This window comes from Pipra filicauda, unplaced genomic scaffold (genome assembly GCF_003945595.2).
Source record: "Pipra filicauda isolate LSUMZ 115617 unplaced genomic scaffold, ASM394559v2 scaffold186_size1760508_pilon, whole genome shotgun sequence".
NCBI lineage: Eukaryota > Metazoa > Chordata > Aves > Passeriformes > Pipridae > Pipra > Pipra filicauda.
In genome coordinates this window covers 5,001-24,852 of record NW_024104294.1, presented here as the reverse complement: position 1 = coordinate 24,852, position 19,852 = coordinate 5,001, and the positions used below count along the sequence as shown (strand labels likewise).

Here is a 19,852-nt window from a genome sequence, read left to right as displayed (position 1 = left end):
CCCAGCAAACCAACTGCCAGAGGGAATTACAGAGCTTTAATATACTGAAGAAAAACAGAGCCATTAATTTACATGGGTTACAAACAGCAAAGAAGATAAAATAAGAATCTGAACCCAAAGATCACTTGCATTAAGTATAACCCATTTCAAGGAAAAGATCTCCCAGAAACCTTTTAACAAATGCTCCCCCAATTACATTAGCATTTAGGCTCAACTATGCCTAGAAGATCTAACCAAATTCCAGTCCCTGCTGTTTTCCAGTTTACATGTCCAGACAGACAGTGATGTGAAAGGGACTGAGAAGGACAAGACAAACAGTGTGGGAAGTGTAAATATCTATTTCTTTTTGCATATGGGCAACAGAAGTGTGGAGATATGGTGCATGTCTGTACCCAGTGGCGACAGTTGCATAGCTGGGCCTTGCTGTGGACTGTTCCAAAAACGTGTCTGTGTCACAGCCACAGAGACTTGAACCTTGCCTCTTCCTACACTTTGTAGGAAGATCATATACAGGACATCAAAAAACTCCACACAAGAAGTATATATAGGTCTTCCTAAGAACAACCCAAATATCTTTATCTGCAGACATTTTCAAAGACAATTCACAAATTTAATATTATGCCATTCTGTATCTTTTAAGCAATTCTGCATAAACCATAATCAGCAAACATTTACTGTTCATCCACTGGGACATCACTCAGCATGGCATTCAGATAGATGGGGTTTGCAAGATAATCTGGGCTAACCTTTGTGAGAACATAATTACTCCCACCCTTCAGTCTGCTTTTATGTGTTTCCCTCTCCACTGCCACAAACACTCAGGAATACTGCACACGACAGCCCAAAGAAAACAGACTTGGCGGGGTAGAGGAGTAAATTTCTTTAAGATGTTCAGAGTGCAGGATTGGTCATTTACATAAAGAGCCCATAAATCTCTAGAACCAGAGGAGATTACTCTTGGAGACCTCAAATAGTTGTGCAGAAGTTGCAAACAGCATTTTGCTCCTGTGTGCATGCAATCATCCAAAACTCTGTAACACAGAACCCTTATGGGAGTAACTGCACCAGGGTGATTTTGGTCAGGCACAGCTTCAAAACCCAATCTCTGTTTTACCAGCCTGATTGATGCCTGGAGGAAACATTGCAATACCTCCCCATATCCTCCTCCTCCTCCTCTAGAGCTACCCTCAAGTCCAGCACTGACACTTGAGGGCTCAGTAAACATGCAGCTGCACTATCACTCCAGTACTCTCTAACAGCAAAGAGCCTGGTCTCTCACTAGAGGAAAACCTCTGGATCAACCTGTGATCCAGCACTGATGGAACACAACAGACCAAAGGTGCCGTGGGTCAGCACACCCTCACTGCATGCAGCTCAACCCTCCTGCTCCCAGCCACCACAAGGCCTAATCACACACAAGTGCCCACACCTACTTTACCACAAGGGCCCAGAACTCCTCAGAGGGCCCAAGCCCTGCCCTCGGGCCTGTCAAAGTCCCCTAAAGCCAAAACAAATCAATACATTTGACAATTCATTTAATCAACATTTGATCCAAATTTTGCTTCCTCTAGATTGCTCTGAACAACTGAAGAATTCTTTTGACTTGAAATGGGTCATCAAAGCCAACCCAGCTCCCACCTCTCCCATGGCCAGGGGGTTTAGTACAGGATGATTTATCTCTTGTCAAGGTGATTTATTTTCCTGCTGGGAAGTGCTGATGTAAGTACTCATGGATGAAGTATAGGAAGGGGTCCCATACTCCTCTCTAGCACCTTTGTAGAGTTTTTTTCATCTACCATTCTCTAGGCAGAGGAGCATATGGAGTATTTTGTCTCCAAACACCTACTCTGCTGACATATCACCTCCTGCACTGCAAGCACCCCATTAAAGCTGCTCTTTATATCTGTGGCAGCTAAATCACTTCCTAACACAGGACATCATAGTCAAAACCCTAATCTCTCATTCAGGAGTTCTGATGGCACAAATTTTGGTCATGTCTCTGCATGCTCTAACCACCCAACTCCCTGGTGTCATCCTAGTACAGCAGAGAGCTGGGGAATGAGGGAAAGCCTCATCTCAGTAGGTGGAGCTACTTGCCCCACGTTAGGGAGTAAATAAGAAGCTCCACGTTCAGAGACAAATGCCTACCAACAACCTTCTAAAAGATGTGTGTTTTACTGGGTTCAATTCAACACATCTACTCCATGTGTTGATTTTATACTTCCCCCCCCTTTCATTAGACTACAGGTAACCCCAAATCATTTTTGCTTCTTCTTTTGGTACTGATAACAGACCCTCCAGTATCCAGTTTCTCCTGTGCAAATTTCTATGGACATGATATAATTGTGCCTCCCCATCTGCAGGAATATGTCATCCCTCTCTTTTGTGCACTGGTGATCCCTATCCAGGAATGTTCTCCTTCCCCATATGGCAGAGATCCAGTAATTTGTCATGTCACAGTGTTTGGGGAATTCTTCTTCTCCTGCTAAGAAATGATCAATCTGTTTTCATTTCCCTTGAGCCTTTAGGAAGAGATAACTTAAACTTTTAACTTCTGATTAATGTCGCTTCCTTCAGTGTAAGGTACAAAACCGGGGAAAGAAATAGTAAGTCAACAAAAAAGGACAGGCTTTATCAATTATTTAAACGCTATTCACACATGAAAGATTCAACGAGATTAATATCTTTTTTTCCCCCCAACGGAATATCCCGTTATGAAAGCACCAGAGCTGTAAATTAAGTCTCTACCTACTCCATGAAGTTATTTAATTTGGGGGGTTTTTTTGAGTCAACTGAAATTACAGCCAAGTTTTACTAAAACATGATCTTGGCTGCCACAGGTTAACACTAACAGGAGGTTATGAAGGGCTGAGCTGTATATTCTGAGCATCTGTTCACACGAGGTGAGGTTCTACACTTGCCCCTCTCACACCTGCAGAGACAGGCACGTGTCTCGTTTATATAATGCAGCATTTGTACAGGACTTGGACCAAATGTAGGTCAGAAAGGAGCAGCTCACTGGGATGATTGTCAGCTCCATTCCATCACACCCAGCCCCCAGGGAAGTGCAGAAACATCCCATATTAAAGCTGCAAGTATTGACCAAGGTCGCTGTGGCTCCTCTGTCTGTGATGGACATCACACAGAACAGCTGCAAACAGCACAGGTTGAAGGCCAGAACCATGTTTTAGGGTATCTCAGGATCTTTCCAAGACTGAATTGTGAATAAAAGATGTTATAAAGACAGATTAAGGCAAAACCAACGAATCATTGGAGAAGAGGATTTAAGGCAGGAGTTCTGAAAAATTTAAGAATTAAATGTCTCTGGCTCTCAGTTATGATACGTAGCCTCTTGATCAACATCACCCTGGTGCTGTAAGTGACAATATGATACCTGGAAAAAACAGGGAAAATGTGGACTAATAAGCCTAAAGACTCTCCAAGGCAAACGCAAAGAACAAATGTAACATTTGGGGAAAATGCTTCACAGATGGAAGTCAAGCTTCACAGCCCAACTGAAATTCCCTGGACAAGGCAAGAAGAGAAAGGAAATCAACTTTCTACTGCACTGAGCGAGGTCCCCCAGCAGCAGCTTTTGAGGAAATTAAGCAGCCATATAATCAGAATAGAATCAGAGGTCTCAGATGGATACATAATTGGTCAAAAGACAGAAAACTGAGCAGGAACTGGCCATTTCTTGCAGCCAGGAAAATCACCAGGAGTTCCCCAAAAGGACACATACTGATATCTGGGTTCTTCAAAACTTTCATAAAAGTTTACAAAAGTTTCAAAAAAGTATGTGAAAAACAGAGTTTGTTGATACTAAGTTGCTCCAGATAAATAAAGCATCCAGGTAAATAAAGCATCACTGTGAACAACTGTGGAATAACATGGATCAGACTTGACTGGGCTAAAACAATGACAGATGAAATTCAGTGTAATAAATGTAAAATTCACTGAGTGGGGGTTATAACCTCCCTGCCAGCTGAAAGCCAGATAAATTGACTTAAACCTTGGCTTAGTCTGCCTATGAAAAGTCAGACTGGAGGAAAAATCCAGAGCTGGAGTTGTTGCCTTCCCTTAAATCTCATCTTCTAGAAAAACAAATACTGTTAAATACTTGGAAACTGCTGGAAATACTCCTTGGATACACAGATCCTGCTAGAACTGGAGGGATCTAAACTGCACATTGGACATCAGGCAGTCTGCACTGCAGCAGCCAGGAAAATGGACATAGTTCCTTCCTATCCTTTACTGACAATTAGGGAAGTGAGGACCAACTCAGGGAGCTGAACTTGGCTGACTGGTTCAAGGTCATGCTCAGAGAAGTCACGGCAGGCCTAAAGAAACAGCTATTTGATGTCTGACTCACAACATACCATCTCCTTCTAGTACTCACGTGAGTAAAGAGCTGCAGGATTAGCATCTAGAGAGAAAAAAACCAATAGAAATTGGCCTATCAGTTACCCCTCATTTTCCACATTACCTCTCTAAACCACCAAAGGGCAATTCCCCTCCCTGTTTCACAGCTGCTGCTCTCATACAGTCAAGGTCTGTATGACTGACCAGAGTCTGACCCTGAAATACTCCTCCTCATTTGCAGTCTCAGTTGCAAACACGGGGTGAGAATCCAACTTTTGGTTTTAATTAGTTGGTTTCTCACTTTTTGGAGGTCATTTGTGCGTTCTCAAATTGAAATACTACGCATATCATTACCTCTGAGGGTGGCCTGGAATGAATTTTGCTGGTATGCTAGATCTAAGTCTTGCAAGAGGAGAGGAGAGCTCCACACGCAGCAGCACTTTCAGAGACAAGAATTTGCTGGGCAGAGTGCACATATGCATTTGATGTGACCTTCCCATGAAAAACTGATGGGTTTTCCCTCCTTTTCATCACCTCTTTAATTGCTGCAAGAGAAGTGGAAGATTTCAGGACTGGAGCTATGGTTAAGTGTTTGTGTTAAATTGCATTCTCTTACTGCACTAGGAATCGACTCCGCGTGCTCCTTCCATTGCAGAAGGAAGCAGGTTTTCTTGGCATTTATTTGGGTGCAAGCCAGGCATAAGATGGAGTAACTTTCCTCTGGAACTTGCTATGAGCTGATTAAGTGCAAGTTTCTACAAATAGTTCTACCACTAACGAACTTTAGAAGGAGAAACATTCCTGCATGAGGATTTCCAGTGGGTTGCAAATCTGTCATTCAGGAGGAGCAGTCTGCTAACACACATTATCCCAGACTGCCTACTTCAGGGTGTCAGGCACCAGCACTCATGCAGGCAGCCTAGATGGGATGCTAGGCTGCCCCTTAAGTCTTCCTCCTTCTGCATGGGAGGATGAGCACTTCCAAGCTTCAAGGCTGAAGACTCAGACTGAGCTGTCTCAAAGCTTTGTACAAGCACATGATACTGCCCAGAATGCCCCACATGCTCCTGGGGCCAGTCCTCCCTGTCACATGCTGAGGGGGGACAGGACATCCAGCCCCGTCCTCAGGTATGGGGCCAGATATTCCAAGGCTACTCCTCACCAGGTGTCTTTTTCTCTATATTTACCCTTTTCATTCTTCAAGCAAACATCCCTCATCAGTTGTTTTGACACTGGTTTTGTGTGTTTGTTACAGGGGGATGATGGATGGAATGAGCTTCCTGGCAGCCCAGAAATGGATGTTCCATCTCAGTGTCCCCACCGTGCTGCCACACGTGGACGTCTTGAGAATCGTGCCAGGGAGGAAATAAAGCTCAGGGGCATTTCAGCAGAAATGTATTTGGGCAATCCTTAGAGAAGACCAAGACGTAACAAGATTATTATTTCACTTTTATAGACAGAGTATTAATACCAGATACACTGGGAGAGTTATTAGCAGAGTTGCAAACTGCCAAATGAGCATGTGCTGCAAGAAAAATTCCAACATAAACCCCCACCCAACTATACTTCATGGAAATTTGTAACAGCTTGCAGATACTCTGTAAAGTGTCCCCCTTTTCCAGTATTAGAAAATAGTTCCAAGGACACCTTTGTCAAAGATTTAGCCTTGATTTTCAAAGCCCTATTTTTTCCCTTTCCTAGGAAATTACCCAGAGTTAATACATCAAATAAATATATACATAAATTGAGTTCAACAGCAGACCTTAAATTCAGATGTCTATAATGTACAAAAAGGTTTAAACATCATTAGTCTCTGTTCCTGTATACTTGGATACAATGCTCCTCTGTGTTTTAGGCCCAGATCAGGTGTGTCCCCCTCAGCCAAAACCTTGGCTCAGCCCTGCCCTTACATTTCCCCCTCACTGTGGTCTCTGCCTCACAGCTCACTCATTTCATAAACAACACTCCCACGGGTTCTGTGATATACTGGATCTAACTCAGGAAATGGGATAGGACAGAGAAGGGAATGGACCTGGCATACCCAGGGAGAATATTTTAACTAAAAAAAATTAAACCACATTGGCAGCCAGAGCTGTTGTAATTAAAATAAGGTTGATTTTGCCCATTAACAAACCTGCTCTTTATTTTCATTGCAGGAAACCATCGATTCTGAACGTTAATGCCTTTCAGCTACTGGCCTGGCTAGAAACCAACATCCAGCCAACCCCCACAAGCACCAAGCACTTGGCTCAATGTTTTTCGCCAGGGTTACTCAGAGTACTTCTGCTACCCTGCAGACACCTGAAGACAGACAGGGCATTATCATAAGGAGCAGGACCTCCAAACCAAGCAAGTGTTGGATTCTGGGAATTTATTAGAAGCTGCAGCAGTACAATAGGTCATTACCTGCCTGAATACATTACACAGCGCTCCTGCAAACAGAAAATACCTAATAAAAAACAGCCAGTAGTGTCAATAGTCTTTTAAGAGTAGAATTAGTCACAGAAGACAACAAATTTTCACTTTAAATCCTTGTCCAGATTCTATGCAGCTCAGACACACACACCTGCCTAGGCAGACAGAACGAACAGGTTTGGTTATATAATTTCTGTGGTTGAGGTACCCACAACAAATGGAAAAATGAAAAAAGAGAACCCAAACGGAAATGTGCAGGTGTTATGTCAGGTTGGTTTTTTGAAGCATTCAAAAATAAGCACCTAAAAAGATTTTATGCCCTAACTTCAGAAAAAGTTGGGCAAATTCCCAGCATCATTTTCTCTAGAAACAGCAGGAGGTTTGTTTCCCAAGCCTGTCTTTAGGATGTCATTTCAACAGTTAAACGGCTGTGCTGCCTTCTATCAATTTCCCAAACAACCAGATCCAAGGAAGCCTATGTTCTGTTTGTGATGGGCTTTGAGAAACCTGTCACAGTGAAATCTGAGTGCTGTAGATAACTTCCAAGGGTACTAAAAGAGCCTCCCAGCCAGCAGCTTCCCCCCAGGGTGTAACTGCTGCTTCAGGCAGTGCCTTCTAATGCTCCCGTGTGTCACTTGAGACACCCCTGGGACCTCCTCACACCCACACCCCACCAACTGCCTGCCTTTGAACATCTGTGACCACAGCATTTCTCCCCTGTTCCTCCATCACAGCTTCAACATATCTGCCTAAGCCTATTCAACACCATTCCAACTCAGTTTCCTCAACTTAGGATTGTGCCCTGTAAACAACTTTTCAACAGAGAAAAAACAGTTTCTCCCAACAGTGTGTAGTGCCACAGATAACTAACATGAAAAATGTCCTGCAACGCAGGCACTGAATAACAAAATAATCATTTTTTCCACTCAGATGCTTTCTAATATTGCTCATGTGCTTTTTTTTTGTGAGATGTGGTGTTCATAATAAATAATTTCAAGACTTAATGTTCACTGGCTCCTTTGTCACCAGCAACTCTTGAATTGCCAAATGAAAAATATTTCTTTTTTTTGGTATTCTGTAAAAGGACCATATATTTGTCAACAATTTTATAACTCTTAGCAGTACTCCATGAATATCATCAGCATTGGATCCTCTCTCAAAGGCCTACTATATAAAAAAAAATAATTTAAGCTGTGAGTCTGATGATTCCCTTTTTCTCTTTATTACAGCAGCACTATTCGTGCTGTTATCATTACAAGTCTGGTAGAATTTTTATTAGAAACTGCTACTCCAGGGGTTTATAACTCGGCAGTAAAAATTCACTCCAGAATGAAACTTGTCATGCAAGGGAGCTCTTATTTAAGCCCAAATGTCAGAAAATTATATTTATACATTTTAAGTTATTTTAAAGCACTTTCAATTGTTCAGGCAATTTGATTACAACAGGTAATTTGAGCCCCAGCATTGCAAAAGGACCTTGCTGAACGTGACATTCAGAGATCATTTCCCAAAGCTTGTGGTCAGCATATGACTACCAGGCCAAAATCTCTGTATGTCCATTTTTAAGGAGTGCCTTAACACAGACAATATATTATCAACAGTACTTAAATCTCTCACCAAATTCAGTTGCTGTCTGCTCAGAGCTAAAACCAATCCTTCATATCACTCCGGTTATATCAAAGACAACTATTTAACACAGTTTCACACTGCTCAGAATTCCAGAGCCTCTCAGGGACTTCAGCACTCAGCTCCTATTGCATTGCAGTGCATGCTTCAGCAGAGGCCCAACTTTTTAGCTCCTCTGCAATCCCTAGCCTAAGATACCTAAATAAATATTTTCAGAGTGCTACAGAAAGCAGAGGTAAATCTTCCGTGACCTTGAATTGTTCCGTGTTTTCTTTACTGTTCTTTAGAAAACAGGGAAAATAAAGCAAGCAGCTAATTGCAACACATACAATAAGTTATACTTCTTTGAGTGCTCAAGTGGTCATATTAAAACAATGTAAGTGCTTAAAGGAAGAGTGATAAAATCCCACCACCAGAAGCATCTGCAATACAGCAGGAGATGAGAGGGGACCTGGGGCTCAGCGACTGGCAGCTGTGCTGTGGAGATGCTGGGGAATCCTGGAGGTACAGAGCTGCAGGAGAATCCTGGAGGTACAGAGCTGCAGGAGAATCCTGGAGGTACAGAGCTGCAGGAGAATCCTGGAGGTACAGAGCTGCAGGAGAATCCTGGAGGTACAGAGCTGCAGGAGAATCCTGGAGGTACAGAGCTGCAGGAGAATCCTGGAGGTACAGAGCTGCAGGAGAATCCTGGAGATACAGAGCTGCAGGAGAATCCTGGAGGTACACGAGCAAAGCACGTGTTCCGAAAATGAGGAGTGAAGATCTGAGAACGGGAAAGCTGGAAAATGGGGATGGGCCCCTTGTGAGGGAAAATTGAGGGGTGGACTGAAAGGGAGACTTCTTTCCATATTGGGATTTTGAAATGTGGTTGCTCTGTATAGCCAGCTTTTGGGCAGACAATGTTTTGCTGGACAGAATGGTCAGACGAGAGATAGGGGAACGCAGAAATACTCCTGCCAGGCAAAGGGGCACAGAACTTCCTCAAGAGGACTGGTTTAATAGCTCTGGAGTGCTATGGAGAAATTTTAATACTCAAACTGCAAACTACATTCCCTTCACTCTGAAGGCAGCAGGACACACCTGACAAACGCTTCGTAGGGCTCCCATTTTTGCAATAACATTTATTTGATGAGCTCACGCTGCACACAAAGCTCTGTTTTACCCCAGTGTGCTCTGTGCAAGTGAATCACTCCAGTGGGACTGAGAGATTGCAAACTATGAAGCAACTACACTTAATACAAAATGTCAGTTCAGCCAAGGTGGGGTTCTGGAGGGTAAAGGGAGAGTTTGCCTCTTTAAAGATGCCTGATTTTGAAATGTGGCCAATGAAACTAAGTTCCAGAAATCCTCCAGAAAAGCTTTTTGGTCTTTTCAACAACATCAGTTAATAGTTGCACCACTTGTGAATTAATTCTCTTTATTGTTCATTAGACCAAACTCTGGTCATTTTAAGTGGAAGGGAGCTTTGAGGAAATGATCACTTTTTTAGAGGAATTCCTGATTTGCCTTTGACCAAGACTGTTCCTTATGCTGCTGTAACCTACAGTAACTGTTGTCTGACAGGAGCTTTTAACTGAAACTGCTCACATTACAGCTGTGATAAAAGCAGAGTGGAAGATGAAGAGCCTGGCTTTATAGGTTTATCCTTCACTCCCCCCTCTTTAGGTGAGATTTCTATCGTTTGCTGTACTTTGTAACACATTGAAATATTCAAAACCAAAGTTTTCATGCCAGCTCCCACAGAATCAGGCAAAATCTCTGTGAGCAGCCAAGGTGGGTGAAGGAGCAGCTTTGCTGTCATGGAACAAAAATGGCTCAGGGACATAACACAGCCCCAGAACATACAGGGCAAGAAAGCTGGAAGCAGCACTTACCCGAGGGAACACTGATAAAGTGAAACACCCACTTTTAAAAATCAGGCCTAGCAAATAATTCAGGAGAAAGCAGCATTTCAATAGCTTGCAGTTGTGTTCTTATTCTAACACAAACTTAAACACGGACTTGAAGGGCAGCACCACTACCTGAGAGCTGAGAGGGTTCCTTTGATCCAAGCTGGCCACGTTCAGAGGAGGACTCCAGAGTACCACTGGGATGGTCAGGAGTTGCATTTCTGGCTGAATTTGTAAGTCACTAAATGTAAGTTAGTTATTGGCAAACAGATGGACCTCCTGACATAGAATTATTGTGGTACCTCTTTTACTGCCTACCAGTTTAGTGTTTCAGTAACTTCAAAAAGCCTGCTTATGGGATACTCATGAGCACCATTAACGCCCTATTGCTTCATCTCAGATCCAGTTTTGTGGTCTTCCAGTTCCAGCATTTATGCCAAACAAGGCATAGATGTGATCTTCTCACTTCTGGAGCACTTTTTTTCAGCATCAGAGCTTAACAGAACCTCTTCTGAGAGGGTGGACAGTTTTCCCGAGGCTCTAGAACAGCATATTGAAAAGACCAAACCTGTTCAGACAAAATAATCTAAACCACAGCTCTGTTCTTGAGTCACACTAAAACTTTAAAAGAATGAAACACATCACAAAGAAACCAAGCGCATATTTTAGCTTTATGTATGTGCTCAAAACTCACTGGCATTGGTTTAATTGCTGGATTAAACAGGATTGACTTCAGTATGTACTTAAATACTTTACTGAACTGGGAATTTTACAGATCTCATTTACCATGAAAAGATTTTAGCAATGAGCCAGGTGTACAGTAGTTATGAGCTTCTGAAACTTTTATGTACTGATGGGGAATTTACAAAAAACGAGCTTCAGATTGCTACAAGCCTGAATCCCCTTTGACTTGCACTGGAAATTCAACTCTTAATGAACTCACACAACTCACCACTTTGACAATGATTTCCATAATCCGGAGTTTGGCAAGTGAAAACATATTCTAGAGATCTTCTATGTCTCTACAGCTCTGCAAAGCTTATTAATCCATGGGTGGTATACTAACAGATGTTACAAAGAAGCACTGTCTTAAAACACTTAAAAATACAAACGAATTTGCAGCAAATGCTACAGATTATGGAAGTCTCAGACAAATGTGCAAACCCACAGTGTCCTCAGTAAAACAACTGTCTCCTCAAAATTATCCATACTAGGTGGTCTGCAGACAAACTGTCAAGACAAATCTACTTGTGTATGTTTTGGGAGATCTGCCTTTTAATCCATGAAGTAGCTCTGTGTTCTTACATTTAACATTTTCACTATGATAGTGATAGGAAAAAGTTAGCTAAAAAGAAATTCCAAGGGCAGAGCCATTAAATATCAGTGGTGTTGGCAACATTCTCCCAGACATTATATTCCTTCAGCCCTTCCTCACTCAGGATTAGTGTTTTGGAAGAAGGTAAAATGTACATCAGGTTGCCAGTACAGAGTGATTCCAACAGGCACACGAAATGTTCCTGGGCTGGAACAGAGAGAAATCCCCTGGGGCTCAGCAGTCCTGAGGCAGACAAAACTCCCTTTCACATCACTGGGGAAACAGCCAGAGGGAAGGGTGACCACTGAAATCCACTCCTGGGGAGCTCATGTCCCAGAGGAGCTTGTCCATCACTGCAGTGATTTCCCTGGGCTCTGGATCAGATCCTGACAGCAGTGAAAGCACTGCAGTTGTGCACACCCTGCAGCAGCTCTTCTCACAGCAGGCAGAAAGGAAAAGCCAGACCTGAGAACCAGCCCAAGCACCTGGCCAAGATCCCCTCTGCTACAGCCACAGCTCTGTCTGTCCTCCAGAGCTGCAGCCACCCAGAAAACTCCACCTCCTTTACTCTGCCTACAGATTATTTCTGTAGGAAAAATACTTCACCTTAACTTTTATATATTAAAACAAATTGTGTTATGTGTACTACATATGATTATATAAATTATAGACATATATACTGTATTATTAGATATGTTTTCTTGAACAATTTATACATTGTACATACTAAAATGATTAAAGAAAATCTCTTATCATACCTAATGTACACAGGTATTCAATGCCAAGCTACTTTTTCTGCAAAAAATACTAAAAACTGTCCTTTTACTTCACTGACCTATAAAAATACATTTTAAAAATATCAGCAGTCCAACTTTGTCTACTTATTGGTAGAGCTATGTTATCAAGTAGGTCATAAAGTAGTTTTATTTTTAGGTACATTTTTAGACACTCATAAGGGGCTCAGTAGATCCCCACCTATATAAATTGCTGATGCTTCCATGTGATGAGTTAGAGACATTTTCCAAGTGCAGATGATAATTACAATTATTAGCATTTATAATAAAATGACTAAGCTGGAGATATTTTTGGAAGGGTACAAACTGTCACTGATCAGTTATATCAGCCCTGATCACTCGAAATGTGTGCAGAATGGGAGCATCCAGCATGTTGCAAAGACACAGAATCATCTCTGTGTTTGTCCAACCTACAAACGACGGTGCCAGCATGCCTGCAGATGTGTTCTTCTGTTGAGACACGAAGTCACAGGCAGTGGCTCAAGGAGAACAATTCTGTGATCAAATGGAAGTTGGAAAATCTGAATTCACAAGCCCAACTCAGCTGAAGCACCAGCTTTTCCCTATGACCTTGTAATATCAATTATTTGGTAAAGCAGTAAATAATCACCTACTCAAGTTCTGCCTTGTCTGAAAGGATCTGGTACAAAGTGGATGGATGGAGTTTGATGGAACTGGGATTAGGCTCTTTGACCAGACTGCTTGAAGGCAGTGATTTATTCCACACTGGTAGAGCACCCTGTGCAGCAGAACCTGCACCAAAAGGCAGTTTGAGTGGTTAAACACTGTATTTCTGGTATGAGATGTTCAGGTTGTGACCCTCCTGCTCCTCTGCCTTTCATTTCAGCCAGTCCTTCCCCACCAGATATGGTGACAAAGGTAAGCAAAAGCCTGAAAGGAGCTGCAAGCAGAAAGCCCACAATTCTCATACAAAGTCAGCTCCTGCACCTAATACCTCATTTTAACTGCATTTCCTCTGATACTGGGACTTCCACACGCTATTGCCGACTGCTTCTCACAAAGTAACAGCTAGAAAAGACCACCAGGTATTTAGGATGCTCTTTCAGAATATGTGATGCCATAAACACTTGGAATGGGCCTTGGAAAGCCTCTTACGAAGCACATCTTCCTGAAGTCAGGTGCACAGTCAGTCTTTGTATCCTCTTTCCCACATGCCTATTTGAGAGTGATGTCTTCTATTAACAGTGAGCACAGCAGTCAGCCATCCCCCCAGTCAGATACAGGGGTATCCAAACACCCAGCCTTGGGATTTGGAGGGGAGATACATCTTCTTTGTGCTATACATTTTTCAATTATTAAGTTTTCTTAACATCTCCCTCTTTTTAGAATACATGAAGGAGTGTCAAGGAAATGCACTGCTCCCACAGTTCGTGGCAACAAGCAGATGGAACATCAGAAGGCTGAAACCTCAAAATTTAAAACTATGGGAAGAAATACATCTGTTCTTATTTCTTGCTCCTATAAAAGATGAGGAAAATGAGAAGAATTTGGAGGCTGAGAACCAGAGTCATACAGTATGCATCAAGATGCATACAGGTTCTCTCTTGTCTTTGTCTCTACAGCACACAAACAAATGGAATCGATCCCAGGACACACTGCTGCATATAAATAACTGCAGGATGACATTATTAGGCCAATTACTAGGACCAGCTACAGACTAAAAGAAGATGACATTTTTCTTGTTATGTCTCTCAGCTCTCCAGTAATAATACTGGCTCACATCCAGCCTTTTTCAGTGCAGTTACATCCACATGGGAGGTGCTGGGTGCTGCCTGCTACTGCATCATTCTTCTCACAACAGCTCCTTGATCTTACCATTTCAACACACTCAGCTTTGCTCCTAAGCCTGTTCTTCCCTTCGAGTGTTTGAGTGCCTGTTCAGTCTCACTCTGCTTGGGGGGCTGGATAACTTGGGAGTTGAAATGAGTCCAGCAGTTACACTGGGCCTCCCCAACTGAATTGCCATTTTCATTCCTATTGATCACCTTTATAATGGGAGATGACCACCAAGTCGTCCTTAGAGGTACTTTGAGGCACACAGGGAGATGGGCTGAGCTCTTACATTGAATTACTCTGCACTGAGTTTCATTTGCAAATGTGATGGATTCATTTACATCCCTTGTGCTTTAGCTCACTCGGCTCCAGGAAATGTCAAAATCAAAGAGATAACAAAATATTACATAATATCAATACTTCCTTCCTTTCCTTTCCCCAAAGTTTATAATGATTTGAATGTAAACTCAGTTTTTGTTTCAAATGTAGTCCAATCTCATTAAATAGGAGTGTGGGATGGTACAAAAGATTCCTGAACCAATCTGGGAAATCCTTTACTGAACCAAAATTCACTGCTTGGTTTGCTCTGCGATCTCTGCCTTTGCTCTCCTGTTGCAATTGCTTCTATGTGTACATTTGATTTAGAGTTAGTTACTAAGAAAAATCCAGTTACCTAAGTTACAAAATTGCATCCTGATTTGTACCAAAAAACTGACCAGACTGAAAACACCAAGTTCCTGAAGATATTGCACTAAAATGAAAATATCTGAGAGGGAAATTCCAGAGTGTCAGGGAAGAGCTGCTAAATGATATGAATCTACAGTAACTGCTCGGAACAGGCAGAAGGAACCTCGCAGTCTATTACCCAACTTTGCTACACTACCAGCTGCTGGCTCTCCCTTTCAAAAACTGTCTGAAGGTGCTTCTGCAGAATCTGCACTCCCCATCACAATGAACATTGGTAATGAACACAAACTCACGTGTTAATGAACACATCCCATCTCACCCTCTCATACTCCACAGTTGTACAATGACACCACTTTCCAGCGGCCTCCAAGGAATCCTTAACAGTGGAGCAAGCCTGCAGGATTAGAGGAAAAAGATTATTGAACTTTTAAGCCCTATTCTTTCCCCTCATCCAACTCCAAACACAACTGTTTATGCATAAATTTAATTTATTCCAGAAGTTCCAGTTTCATTTATTCCAGCATATTCTCGTGGGAACACTAGTTGGAAACTGGCAATTCCAGCAAGCTCTGTGTTTGTCTCGCCCTACTCAACCATCAGGGTTCAACAGATGAGCTGATATCACCAGTGCTCCCTGGAACTGTCACCAGGGCAAGGATTGCAGGGTTTTCATCCCAGAAACCTGCACTTGTAGCCATCTGAAAGTTTCCAATAAATTCCTCTCCACTAAGCAAGCTTGGAGACTGCCAGAAAATTCCCCAAAGAAGTGACAATTCCTTAGGGCAAGTTTTTATTCACAGAATATCTGACTTGAACCAGGAGGATCCTCCTCAAACTTTACCCTCTGATAGTTCTGCTTATCACAGAGGGAGCCTTTTGCAGTTTAAGCAGTGGAGTTACAGAGAAGGAGGAATAGAGAAGCAGTTTGGAATCTGTGTATCCTTCAGATATTCATCATTTCAATATTCCACATCACGATTTTAAGTCATGCTTTAAAATCTTGCATTATCAGAAAACTCTATATAATTTTCCAAATTCACTCCTACTGTTAAAAGCAAGCATATCTTTTAGGGTAAGAGAGGGGATTTGCACAGGTTTTTAAGTTTAATTATTCCAAAAGGCAAATTGGAAAACTCCAAGAAATTGCTAACTTTTTTCCATCACAAATATTTGGGTGCCCAAATAGGAATCCAGGGCCCATCTGTGATGAAGGCTGCATGTATTCAGCATTCTGATGGTGTCTCAGTATAACCCCACTATAGCAGACAATCTAACACCTGAACTTTCACAGCTCTCCACATATCAAAAATTTTAATTTAAGGCAATGCAGAAATGAAAGAATAAAATATTCAACATGTTTATACACACACACTTTACCTTTCTCTCTTAATTAACAGTAAAAACAGAGATCAGTACTCGGTCCTGGGCAGGGCTACAGCAATTACTGAGTTATTAGCACTTACAAAGAGAGGATGAGGCCAAGGGGAAAGAACCCAAATAACAAGAAGGCAAATTGCAAAGCAGTAGCACTGCAGTGAGGGGCTCACATTGCACCAGGTGCTGAGCCAGCTCTAGATGAAGCCCATTAAACTGAACCACATCTTCCTAGGAAGGGTTGTGTCAAATATATTTGTGCTTTGCTAAACCTAAAATACAGTTTCATCAGGCTTAAAGTCCTTGGTCTGTCATCCCTGTGTGGTAATTGTGGCTCATGTGAACAGGCAGAAGTCTAATAACCAAACAGGCAAAATGGTAGTAGCTTTAGACTGAAAAATCAGGGCAATCTGGTATATCAAAAATTCAGGGGAAGCCATCTCCATTACACCAGGGTTGTTCCACAGGCCGGGCTCTCCACCCCACTGCATCGGGGTCACCACATTTCTATTTGCAATATAAAATTCATGGCACTGCAACAGAGAACCCAGGATACCCTTGGGCTCCTCCCAGAGAAGAATTCTGCTCTGCTACCTTGCTTATTCCATGGTAAAGCTTTTGAAGTAATTTAAAATACCTTCAGATTTTCTTAACAGCACTGATTAAAAAGCTCCAGATTCTTACATACGCAGTCCTTTAGCTTCACTTTCAGAAAACCAGTGATTTAAAGCAGCACTTGCAAAACGTGCAGCCCAGTGCATGGGTTCCCACACCTACACTGCTGTGGGACAGGCACTCACAGAGCCTCTCCAGGTTCAGCCCTGCTCCTGTTCTTAATTCATGCAGTTTAATCTGAGGTCACTGCCATTTACGTCAAATAATTTTCTGAAGAATTTCCTGTACAACTTATTGGCACTCACTGTTCTGGGTTACGAGTGTACAGGAGATCCTTCACAGACACAGCATTAAAATCTCTCCTAATCCCCTCACAGCAAGCGTGCCCAGAGTACCCAAAATATTCCCATAGTCTCACCCTTAAAAAGAAAAAAAAATTCAAAAGAAAAGGTCAAACGTGCTTAAGGGAATCTTCTACCAAAGCATAACTGAGAAGGCACAAGGCCTTGTAAGTGCTGTTACCAGGCTCAGTATGAGACAGCAATCAAGTGCTCTGCCACCAGGAGCATCATTCCAACAGGACACCTGATGTTTATCTGAGAGGCACTGCAGAATATGCAGACAATTCTCTACAAGCAGGCACACAGTCGTTTCATGCCACAAATTAAAAGGAAAATCAAGACGAGAGTATTTAGAGAATCTGATCAACTGCACTGAAGGATTTAAAGGCTCCCCCCAGTCTTTTTAGCTGTTCTTAAGCCAAAAGCCTTAGTTTAAAATCAGCACAAAAGAGCCCAGAAGCTCACTACAAGTAAAGCCAAATGTGTCCTGGGCTGATCAAAAGCAGCATGGTCAGTAGGTCATGGGAAGTGATTCTCCTCTGCTCCACCTCAGGAGATCCCACCTGGAGTACTGGATCTATGATTTCACGGAATAAATTTGTGGACAACCAATCTCCACTGGATGTGCTCCAGCCAAGCTGGACAGTCAGTGCTAGTCTCCTTCTTGCACCTCATGGACACAAGAAATGGGCTCAGATGCAAACCTGGCACAATCTGTGAGTTCCTGCCCAGTAAAAGAGAGGTTTCTGTACAGCGAGGCATGAAGCACAAACCTGTGACCCCACGGCAGTAATCCTTCAGCAGACGCTCGCGGGGACATCAAGGGGCCCTAGGAAGAAAGCAACACCTAAGCAAGCAGTACACAGCCACTCTACCAGACCCAGTGACAGCCAGCTTTGTTCAAACAAATGTTCTCAAGGTATTGGAAATGCACCTACTTGCAGAAAAAATAGAGAAGGTCATAAAGAGTCAAATTCAACAAGACATTCCACCCAGGCCTAATCGTGAGTTGGCACTAGGGTTTCCACCAACACCTTCGTGTTACTGCAGCTCAGGCAGAAAAGCAGAGTTTTCAGCTCTACAGTTGGGATTATTAGTGTTTTGAAGGAAAAACAAGACAACAGGATTTTGCTGGGAAAGCCACTGGTTTAGATCTCCTGACAAGAATTACATTTTGCATGTACAATGCATCTTAGTTCAGACGGTCTTGTCAAGAAAAAACTCAGCTTGTGTCCAGACAATCTGTAGGGTTACCAGAGTCCTCTGAAAAATAGATTTTTACTTGTGAAATAGTATGGAAAATACACACCAGTGAATGAAAACAGGAAAAGTCTGGAATTCCATTATGACACTTTTACAGACATTCAAACTACAGCTGCAGTGATTAATATTTATGATCAGGTTATCTTTCCCCTCCAAAACAGTCTATTTCGTAATAATTCTCGAAGACAACATGCAGATGCCATATGGTCCCGTGAACATCTGCAGCCCAGAGCCATCTCTGTCAGGAGCACTGAACGCCAGTCTGAGATTGCCCAGGAGTTTCCATCTGATCTGCTGCCTCAGGGACTGGAAGAGCAATAACAATAAAGGGAACCGTGAGTGTTGTTTAATGTTTTCCAATGGATCGTGCACATTAGAAACAGCAATTAATGATTTGGTTTATAATGCTTCAGGGAATTACTGTCCAACAAAATAATGTAAGTAATTTAAATTTGCAATAAAGTTTAAGTGTGCAGGAATTTCGTGGCAGCACACAGCACTGATTGGCCAGAGGAAAACAACACTGTTATTGCAGCCACATCCAGATAATCCACAGAAAAAGCCATATCAACCCCTAAGTGATTTGATCATACTCTCTTACTGTGCATGAGTCCTCAAAGGCATATTCAAAACCACATACGCCTCACTAAAAGACTACAGGAGCAAAATCCTAGCACAGAGTTAAATAACTCTTTTTTACTCCTTAAAGGCATTTCTGCAGTCCCCTCCTCCAAAATATACTCCCCAACACTTGCAATTATCATTATTATTTTATTTTTAAGAGTGCCTGTATCACTTAGCCCACAGCATCATAAGAAATTAAAAATCAAACCCATTAAATAACCTATATAAGAAACAGCTGTGTTTGCCCAAACTTCCCATGGCCATTTCCTTTAAGGGTAAAAATACCTGGGAGCTGCAAGTGAAAAATTCAGATTAGCACCTCTCTGTCTGCAGCCCCAAATATCTGAACTTTTCCCTCCTAAAAATGCTTGCAAAGATAATGTTGTAAATCGTGCCCTGCAAGTCAGTACATCCAAAGAGAAGAAACGAGTTTTGGAGGAAAAGACCTCTAAAACAGAGCTTCCTTACTAAAGCAGACTTGAGCTTTTCACCACCGAGGGGATGTTGCAAAGTTTGGCTGTACACGTGAAATGATTTATTTAAAATACCTATCCAAACACAAAACAGACACTTGATCTCAACATCTCAAACTGATGTTGTGTACCTTCATCTTTCCCATTTCCACTCCACATTCACAGTGGGTTTTTTTCCCAGTGCGTTTCTTCTGACCTGATCAGGAAAGTCCTTTAATGGAGTTGTTTAGAAACTGGAAAGCACAACTGGAAATATTTTCAAAAGAAACTAAATGTATTT

General features: G+C 42.2%; 1 long non-coding RNA gene across 1 annotated transcript; it reads right to left on the bottom strand.

Annotated features, from left to right (window-relative positions):
• Positions 1-9,123: 9,123 nt before the first annotated feature.
• On the bottom strand, positions 9,124-18,777 carry LOC120323036. The gene is made up of 3 exons (XR_005563096.1): positions 17,986-18,777; positions 15,176-15,276; positions 9,124-10,832 (listed from the first exon to the last, which is right to left on the bottom strand). It is a non-coding gene; the product is annotated as an uncharacterized LOC120323036 (long non-coding RNA).
• Between the last annotated feature and the right edge of the window lie 1,075 nt (positions 18,778-19,852).